The following is a 9,095-nucleotide window of genomic DNA, read 5'->3' as shown; positions in this document are numbered from 1 at the left end:
AGCTTTCTAAAAGCTTAGGCTTTCTTCAGCCCCCAGCACGTGGATCCTAATTAAAGCTACGGGTAGGGACCAGGTAAAAACAGCCCAGGTGGAGCTGATAATTAGCTACATGCTGGAGTCCTACATGCAGGACAACCAGGCTTAGCTGCGCTCTGGGAAAATTTTTACCTGCAAGTAATGCACAGCTGTCCAATGGAAGACCCCAGGGCAGGCACTGACTCTGACTCTCTTTCTTTTTTTCTTGAGACAGAGTCTCACTCTGTGGCCTCAGCTGGAGTGCAGGGTCATGATCTCGGCCCACTGCAACCTCCACCTCCTGGGTTCAAGAGATTCTCCTGCTTCAGCCTCCTGAGTAGCTGGGACCACAGGCGTGTACCACCACGCCTGGCTAATTTTTGTATTTTTAGTAGAGTCAGGGTTTCTCCATGTTGGGCAGGCTGGTCATGAACTCCTGGCTTCAGGAGATCTGCCCACCATGGCCACCCAAAGTTTTGGGATGACGGGTGTGAGCCACCTTGCCCAGCCTGACTCACTTTCTAAAATGAGCAGTACCTGCTGAAGGAAAGTGTCTAGCTCAGCCTTCTCCTAAGCTCACAGGACAGACCCTTTGGAGAAACTCCTTTCCCTGTCCTCTGCGACCAGGACAGGAGGCTTAGTGGTCTAGTATTTCTGGGTGTACAGCCTCTTTGTGTCTTCCTTATCTTTCTTGCCCATATCACATTTCAGGTCCCTTGGATCAGGGACAGAACTAGATTATACCCCTCTGGGTGGCCGCTTACTACACTTTAGGGCCAGGAAATGGTTTAGTGAGTTCCAGGCTCACAGAGGGAGAGGAACTGCTCCAGATGGGTCTTCCCCGGAGCCTCCCCCTTGCCAGATTGAGGTGATTTAGGTGATGAGATTTAGAGCAGATTTGGGACTCCTGAGTTGATGTTATAATGGGATGAGGCCTTGGGGCAAGGTGGATGTATTTTGTATTTGGGATGAACATACATCTTTGGGGTCTAGAGGGCTGACTAGGTAGGCACGCTGTTTCTCCCCACACAACGATGTCCATGCCCTAATCCCAAGAACCTCTGAATATGTCACCTTATGTAGCAAAAGGGACTTTGCAGGTGGGATTGGCAAGGGGTTTGAGATGGGGAGATTGGTCTGGATACCCAGATGAGCCCAATCTAACACCACACGTTCTTAAAAGCACAGGACTTTCTTGGGCTTAAACAGGAACGATAAGGAGGAATGGGAGGTCTGAGAAGTCACCACCCGCACAGGGATCAACCAGGAGTCTCGTTCACCTCATGTATCCCCAGAGCCTGGAACCCAGCAGGCGTTTGGACACAGAAAGACCAATAAAGTAAACTTTTGTGGTTTATTTTTGTTTTTGAGATGGAGTTTTACTCTTGTTGCCCAGGCTGGAATGCAATGGTTCAGTCTTGGCTCACTGCAACCTCTGCCTCCCGGGTTCAAGTGATTCTCCTGTCTCAGCCTCTCGAGTAGCATGTGCCACCACACCCGGATAATTTTTTGTATTTTTAGTAGAAACGGGGTTTCACCATGCTAGCCAGGCTGGTCTTGAACTCCTGACCTCAGCTGATCCACCCTTCTCAGCCTCCCAAAGTGCTGGGATTACAGGCGTGAGCCACTAAGCTGAACTTTTAAGCACTGGATTATAGCGAGCAGCCATATGGGTGAATTATTTAACCTCTCTGACCCCATGTCATCCCGTTTCTATGCATATCAGAAGTAAGGGCAGTGAAATAACCCACCCAAGGTCATCCAACGAATGAACAGTGGGGCTGGCCCCACTGCAAGCCCTTCAGAACCCATCTGGTTGCCAAATCCAGCAGCACCCCCCCCCCACCTTGGCCTGGCCATAATGGGCAGAACTCCTGGGTAAACAGGAGTGAAGCTTCTCATGGCCCTGTTTCATTCCTTTGCTTCATTCTGTGCCTTTGTTTTCTGGTGACTGGTTGTCATCCCATTTCCCGAGCACAGATCAGCAGAGGGTGCCAGGGCCCATGCAGAGACCTTCAGCTCCCAGAGCTGCCCTGGGGAAGAGCTGCCGAAGGGAAGGGCCTGGTCCTGGCCACCCACAACAACACTTGTCTTTAATGATGAGGGGCACCTACTGGTTCATAACCTGGCTCTGTGGCTGGACAGAGCCTCTGGACAAAGGACTTCATGGCTGTGGTTTTCACAGCTGTGAAAGGGGACAGGGGAAATGGACCTCCCAGGGGTACTGGGACAGTAAAATGAAGCAACTCACGAGATGGCTTCTAGCACAGTCCCTGGCACGTAATTCTTAGTTGAACTTCCATTCTTTTTTGTTTTGTTTTGTTTGAAACAGAGCCTTGCTCTGTGGCTCAGGCTGGAGTGCAGTGGTGCAGTCTCAGCTCACCGCAACCTCCATCTCCTGGGTTCAAGCGATTCTTCTGTGTCAGCCTCCCGAGTGGCTGGGATTACAAGTGCCCCCACCCCATGTCTGGCTAATTTTTGCAATTTTAGTAGAGACAGGTTTCACCATGTTGGCCAGGCTGGTCTTGAACTCCTGACCTCAGGTGATCTGCCCACCTCGGCCTCCCACAGTGCTGGGATTACAGGCGTGAGCCACTGAGCCCAGCTGAATTTGCATTCTTTATCAAGAGACATTTAGTCAATCTTGAAGGGCTCTCATTTCAGATTCTGCCCAAACCACATGAGTCATTTTTTGGACTCAGCTGTCTAGCTCCTTTTCCTCCACACTTTTATGTCTTTACCAAGTCTTCCCTCTGTACTTAAAGGGCACTCCCCAGCAGTCTAGCCATTAACCTCAGGTTCACTATAAACTATACAGGGGACCCAATTCAAAAGGCCCTCCTAAGCAGGGGGCTCCTTTCATTTGAAAACTGTGGCAGGCCACGTGTAAATTCAATACACTGTGCCTTTGCTTGCATATTTCCACTGTCTTCCAGCCTAAAACCCAGCCAGTCCTAACATTGACTGACTGCCCATGTATGTTATATAAGACCCCATGCTGGACAGGGATACTGAGATAAGTAAGACAGAATCACACATCACTGGAAGCACCTCCAACAGAGACAGAGATAGCAACAGATGATTTGAGAACAGCGTATGTGCGTGTCTAAAGAGACCCACTCTCAAGAGGGGAAACCTAATTCAGTTCCCAAGAACCTACCAGGCACCACCCTTCGAAGGAAGAATGGTCTCCACAGACTGATTTTCAAGCCCAAAGTCAGACAGGAGCCAGCAGGACAAGGACTGGACACCAGGCTTGGCTGACATCACTATCTCCCTTATTGCAAGGAGGCAGAGGCCCCTTGAAGATGTACTTTTGCGCGAGCTCCAAAGTATCTACTAAATGTAGGTCATTATGGCCGAAAATGCATTTTCCCCCTTATCCTTGCAGCTGCTCTGTGAGTTGGGCTGTAGCCTGATGTTCATCTACACCAGCCCCAGCCAACTGCTGGCCAACAGATTGCAGGATTGTGAACTTTGGAATTGGAAGGCAGTGTACACACACTGTCTCTTCCAGGTGCTTTTTCTTGTCAACCATTAAACCACACAGCAACAGACAAAGCGACAAAGCACTCAGTTCCTTCACACGGTCATTCCCTCCCCCTCCTGCTTCACCTGATGTGGAAGAATTTGTCAGTCAAACTTGAGCATTACAAGAATATGCAACAGAAAGAATTAAGAGAACTCAGCAATCCAAAAGCTGCCAAATGAGGGTTTTCTGCATTTTTTAGAAACCAATAACCCTGGTGAATGCAGTGCAGCTGAGGTTCTTTCTCTGCACCCAAAGCAAGGTGGCCACAGGACCAAGCCTCAGGCTTGGAACAGAAATGCAGCATCGAGAGAACAAATAGGGCACCTGCCACACTGATAATAACACCCCATAATACCATTAACGCTCTGTCTGTGCCGCTGCTGTTAGCACCCGTCATACAGATGTCACACCCATCAGGGGAATGCAGCAGCGGCTTCGTGGGTCTGACCTCAGAAATGCGGATGTGTCCCTCACAGCACACAGAATGCCTGGAATGTTCATGACACCATCACCCAGAGCATGCACATATCACCCAGAATTCCTGTGACACTGTCAGACTAACCCAACACCCACCACACTCATATAACCCCCGGAACATGCATGTGTCCCTCAGAGCACACACATATGACCCGGAATACCTGTGACACTGTCAGACTAACCCAACACCCACCATGCTCATATAGCCCCCGGAACATGCATGTGTCCCTCAGAGCACACACATATCACCCGGAATACCCATGACACTGTCAGACTAACCCAACACCCGACACATTCTTATAACCTCTGGAACATGCATGTGTACCTCAGAACACACACGTAACACCCAGAACGCTCATGACACAGTCAGACTCAGAGTGCACATATCACCCGGAACGCACAAGTGACATCGTCAGGGTAACTCAACACCCATCACACTCATATAACCCCCAGGACACACATGTGTCCCTCAGAACCCATATGCTTGGAATGCCCATGACAGCGTCAGACTCATAGCACATACATCACTCAGGATGCACAAGTGACACTGTCAGATTAACCCAACACCCATCACACTCATATAACACCCGGAATATGCATGTGTCCCTCAGAACAAACACATAATGCCAGAAATGCTTGTGACACTGTCAGACTAACAAAACCTGTCACACTCATATAAACCCTGGAACATACATTTGTCTCTCAGGGCACACATAGCACCTGGAACACCCATGACACCGTCAGACTAACACAGCACCCATCATGCTCATATAACCTCTAGAACACACATGTATCCTTCAGAACACACATACTGCGTGGGACGCAGACATCATAGCACCTGCAGCACCAAGGATGGGACCCTCCAGCTCTCGCCGGGCACTGGGTTCACAGCCTATGCTGGGCTGGGTTTGGGCTGTGCTTGGCCTCTGTTATGGAGTATGATGCTGTTTCTGCCTTTCTGATGTGGTATTGAAGTGGTTGCTTTCAAACGCAGTTGACTTCCCAGTAACGTCTCACTTCTGGGAAACTCGCAACTGCAGTTATTATGTCTTCTCCTTTCTCTCTGATTCCTCAGCAGGTTTTCCTGTGCCAGATTTGCAGCTTCACACAAAATATCCCCTGTGTGTTTCACCAAAAACAGGAACACTCCTCCAGGTGACCCCCATATAACCCCCAAATCTGGAAATACACGGTTTCTTTTTTTGGAGATGGAGTCTTGCTCTGTTGCCAGGCTAGAGTGAAGTTGCATCATCTAATCTCACTGCAAATTCCACCTCCCAGGTGCAAGGGATTCTCCTGTCTCAGGCTCCCCAGTAGCTGGGATTACAGGTGTGTGCCACCCTGCCTGGCTAATTTTTTGTATTTCTTTTTTTTTTGAGACAGAGTCTCACTCTGACACCATGCTGGAGTGCAGTGGCACAATCTCGGCTCACTGCAACCTCTGCCTCCTGGTTCAAGTGATTCTTCTGCCTCAGCCTCCCGAGCAGCTAGGACTACAGGCAGGCACCACCACGCCCAGCTAATTTTTGTATTTTTTTTTTTTTAGTAGAGATGGGGTTTCACCATGTTGGTCAGTATGTCTCGATCTCTTGACTTCGTGATCCATGTTCCTCAGCCTCCCAAAGTGCTGGGATTACAGGTGTGAGCCACCATGTCCGGCCAATTTTTTGTATTTTTAGGGAAGAGGGGGTTCCACCATGTTGGCCAGAATGGTCTCGATCTCTTGACCTCATGATTCTCCTGCCTTGGTCTCCCAAAGTGCTGGGATTACAGGCATGAGCCATCATACCCAGCTCAAAATACATGGTTTCTATTATAAAGTCCGGTCCACAGACCTATTTCACTACACTGCCTGCCCCAGCTGGGAGAAAAATGTCTCTTTCCATGGGGGCCCAATTTTCCTTTTTGGGCATGGTTCTTGAGACTCTCAATATTTTTTTGAGATGAAATTTCACTCTTGTTGTGCAGGCTGTTGTGCAATGGTTAGCCTCCACCTCCTGGGTTTGAGAAATTCTCCTGCCTCAGTCTCCTGAGTAGCTGAAATAACAGGCATCCACCACCACGCCTGGATAATTTATTTTATTTTCAGTAGAGACAGGGTTTCACCATGTTGGCCAGGCTGGTCTCAAACTCCTGACTTCAGGTGACCCACCACCTCTGCTTCCCAGAGTGCTGGGATTACAGGCATGAGCCACCATGCCTAGCTGACTCTCTGTTTTCACAGCCTTGACAGGTGTAAAGAGCAGAGATGACTCCATGCTGGGTCTGCCCAGCCTTTCCTCCTGAACAGGCGCAGACCCCGATTCCCGGTAGGAACCCCTGGCCTGGTGCTGCACCTCCTCAGTGCAGCCCAACTGGAGGAGCTTCCATCCATCCCACCACCACTAAGGATCTCACTTGGTAATGGCAAAAGATTGATTTACAACCACAAATTTCATCTTGTCAAGCTCTGGATTTAACTTTGCCAACGGCTTCCCAACGGCCTTAGAACCACGACCTCTAAATCCCGAGTGCTCCTGCCTGCTGCCATCTCCTGTCCAGTCCACTACCGCTGCCTGCAGTCCCACTCACAGGTACATGGGCTCCCGGGTGTCTCGGGGATTTTATGTGTGTTCTCTCAACCCATTCACCCACTGCCCACCCTAGTTTCTTAAGGCTTTTTCTAGATAAGTCTGTAAAGTCATAGCAGTTATGTTATCTAAAAGTAGAAAAGTTAATAATGTGATTTTTCTAAAGACAAGGAAATAATCCATTATTTATTAGACCATCTGTGAGATGACCCTCAAGTTTTTTTTTTTTGGAGATGGAGTCTCCCTGTGTTGCCCAGGCTGGAGTGCAGTGACACAATCTCTGCTCACCATAGCCTCCACCTCCCGGGTTCAAATGATTCTCATGCCTCAGTCTCCTGAGTAGCTGGGACTACAGGTAGCTACCACCATACTCAGCTGATTTTTGTATTTTTAGCAGAGATGGTGTTTCACTACATCAGCCAGGCTAGTCTCGAACTCCTGACCTCGTGATCCACCTGCCTCGTCCTCCCAAAGTGATGGGGTTACAACTGTGAGCCACTGTGCTCAGCCACCCTCAATTTATAAATCAAGAAAATACTAATTGCCTGGAACCAAAGTTTATGTTTAAGATAATTAGGAAAGAAAAATAAAATCTCAATGCTGAAGGAAAGGCAAATGGCACAGTAGATTATTGAAATTTCAGGAGAAGGCTGGGTGCGGTGGCTTGTGCCTATAATCCCAGCACTTTGGGAAGCTTAGACGGGCAGATCACTTGAGGTCAGGAGTTAGAGACCAGCCTGGACAAGACGGTGAAACCTTGTCTCTTCTAAAAACACAAAAATTAATCAGGCGTGGTGGCACACACTTGTAGTCCCTGCTACTCAGGAAGCTGGGGCAGGAGAATCGCTGAACTTGGGAGGTGGAGGTTGCAGTGAGCTGAGACTGTGCTACTTCACTCCAGCCTGGGTAACAGAGGGAGACACTTTCTCCAAAAAGAAAAAAAGAAATTATAGAATTTAGTGGACAGATTATTACCTTGCTATATTCTCTAGCCTTGTGTTAGCAGTTGCAAGGTAGTTTATGTTTAAACATTTATATTTTATCTAGTCAATCAAACTAACAAAAAGTCCTGTCCACATCATGATAAACTATATAAATATTTGCAAACCTCTTCATCTATACAATGGAAAATGGCTGAAGTAAGTGTAGCTTGTTTTTTTTTTTTGAGATGGAGTTTCGCTCTGTTGCCCAGGCCAGAGTGCAGTGGCACAATCTCAGCTCACTGCATCCTCTGCCTCCTGGGTTCAAGCGATTCCCCTGCCTCAGCCTCCTGTGTAACTGGGACTACAGGTGAGGGCCACCACACTGGGCTAATTTTTTTTATTTTAGTAGAGACGGGGTTTCATCATGATGGCCAGGATGGTCTTACACGCCTGACCTCATCCTCCTGCCTCAATCTCTCAAAGTGCTGGGATTACAGGTGTGAGCCACTGCATGAGGCCATAAGTGTAGATATTTAAGCAAATAAATGATTAATATTTACGTATTGAAATGAGTAAGAGAATGTAATTATGTCACACTTCTGGTATGGGACTTTGGGCTCCCTCTGTTGCCTCTTGCTGGATGGCAAATTGTTGGCCTGTGGAGACTGAAGGAGAAGCGTATCTTATTTCTTTCTTTCTTTTTTTCTTTTTTTTGAGATGGAGTTTTGCTCTTGTTGCCCAAGCTGTAGTGCAATGGCGCAATCTCGGCTCACTGCAGTGTCCACCTCCCGGGTTCAAGTGATTCTCCTGCCTCAGCCTCCCGAGTAGCTGGGATTACAGGCATGCACCACCACACCAGGCTAATTTTGTATTTTTAGTAGAGATGGGATTTCTCCACGTGACCAGCCTGACCAAGGCTGGTCTCGAACTCCTGACCTCAGGTGATCTGCCTGCCTCAGCCTCCCAAAATGCTGGGATTACAGGCATGAGCCACCATGCCCAGCCTAATTTTACTTTCATACGTAATTTGCGTCTATCAGTTTATTTCTATTTTGTGATATTCTATGTGTAATAAATGTTTAAGTAACATAAAAATAGAAATAATAATATAGAATACATCTTTTGTCCAATAAATAACCCAAAGTTTTCTTTGTTGTAAGATGAGGAATATATTTTTATCATTAATGCTTATACTTATTATTTGAGGCAATAAAACTCTGAATCTAATCCAAATTAGTAAAATTGACATTTAACTTTGGCTTTTATCAAGAGGGCAGAATGAAGTGACTCCATAAATATCATGAAAATGTTTTAAAGACAGGAAATTAATTTTAATAATAATAAATGCAAAACAATATCATGTTTGAATGATATTATAGAAAAGATAATTTGATAATTCAGAGAGGTTACTACTTACCATAGATAGATGCATATATAAAGAAACTGTGACGGCCCGGCGCGGTGGCTCAAGCCTGTAATCCCAGCACTTTGGGAGGCCGACGCGGGTGGATCACGAGGTCAAGAGATCGACACCATCCTGGTCAACATGGTGAAACCCCGTCTCTACTAAAAAAAAAA

The sequence above is a fragment of the Sapajus apella genome, unplaced genomic scaffold (assembly GCF_009761245.1).
Source record: "Sapajus apella isolate SASKATOON/1434 unplaced genomic scaffold, GSC_monkey_1.0 scaffold146, whole genome shotgun sequence".
In the NCBI taxonomy this organism is placed as follows: Eukaryota; Metazoa; Chordata; class Mammalia; order Primates; family Cebidae; genus Sapajus; species Sapajus apella.
The sequence above is the reverse complement of the archived record's forward strand: the minus strand, read 5'-3'. Positions refer to the sequence as shown.